The sequence below is a fragment of the Zalophus californianus genome, chromosome 15 (assembly GCF_009762305.2).
Source record: "Zalophus californianus isolate mZalCal1 chromosome 15, mZalCal1.pri.v2, whole genome shotgun sequence".
NCBI lineage: Eukaryota > Metazoa > Chordata > Mammalia > Carnivora > Otariidae > Zalophus > Zalophus californianus.
The window spans coordinates 46,071,057-46,072,279 of NC_045609.1; positions in this window are offsets into that span (position 1 = coordinate 46,071,057).

The window sequence follows — 1,223 nt, forward strand, 5'->3', positions numbered from 1 at the left end:
GGTGGATCACAGGAGAGGTGCATGAAGCCTGGAGCTCAGTGAGACCCAGAGTCTAATGTTGACCCTGGGAAAGGGCCTGTGAGTTGTTTGACAGGAAGAGATGAGCATTAGGAGCTGGCACAGGTTCACTTGGGACAGGCCATGTCAGACACACATTTTCCTCTTTGAGAGGCTTCCATCTGGCAATGTCACAGACAGAGTGGACCGGTTAGATGGAGCCCCAGACAGAGTGTTGTAGGACATTATTTGCACTTGCCTGAGTGACCTTAGCCCAGCAGTGCTGATGCGTGGGAGAGAGGTGAGCCTCAGGGAGCTTGGTCATACCAAAGGTCCCCACTCAGTTCAGTACCCTTGACACCTTTTCTTCTTCTCTTTCTCATTATTATTATTATTAATTATTATTATTATTATTATTATTATTTTATCTCCCTTTCTTTCTCCTCCTCCTGTTGGTCCCATTATTATTATTAAGATTTGAATAATAAAATTGATGGAACATGGAGTTGGATGGATATCTAATATAGTGATTGGCAGAATTCAGACCCACAATGGTCTCAAGAAGCTGGAAGGCAGCGCTGCATTTAGCAATGTGGCATTTAGCAGGTTCGAGATGAACGCCCTTGGGTTGAATTGTGCAGCTTCCCTCGTGTGGTTACTGTGAAAATTCCACGCAATAAGGCATATTACGCCTCTGGCATCTCTGGCATGTGTTCACCTACATACTCTATAAACGGTCACTTCTATGTTTACGTGATGAAGCATCCCTGGTAGTAAAGATTTCATCCTGCAGTAAGATCCCATGTTCCAGATTTGAATGCTGAAAACAGAGTTGTCACATCTGTGGCTCAGGGCACTCTGGACATTTCTGATGACTGGGTCTACATGGCTGTGGTTGGCTGAGAAGACAGCCCAGTGGGCCTCTCTGCAGAGGGGTGCAGGGTGCAGCAGGGCCCGGGGGGCAGTAACATGGGCGCCTGCCCAGGCTTGGGAAAGACGTCCTGCGGTTCTAAATTGTCATCTGGAGGGCTGCCTGAGGAAGAGCTGGGGGGAGAAAGCGATGGATTGGGGGGAAATGTGTGTGTGTGTGTGTGTGTGTGTGTGTGTGTGTGTATTTGAGTGTGAGTGTATGTGTGTGAGTGTGTGTGAGAGTGTGTATATGTGAGTGTATGTGTTGGTGTTTGTGAGTGTATGTGTACTTCATTGTGTACGTGAAGTGTGTGTGC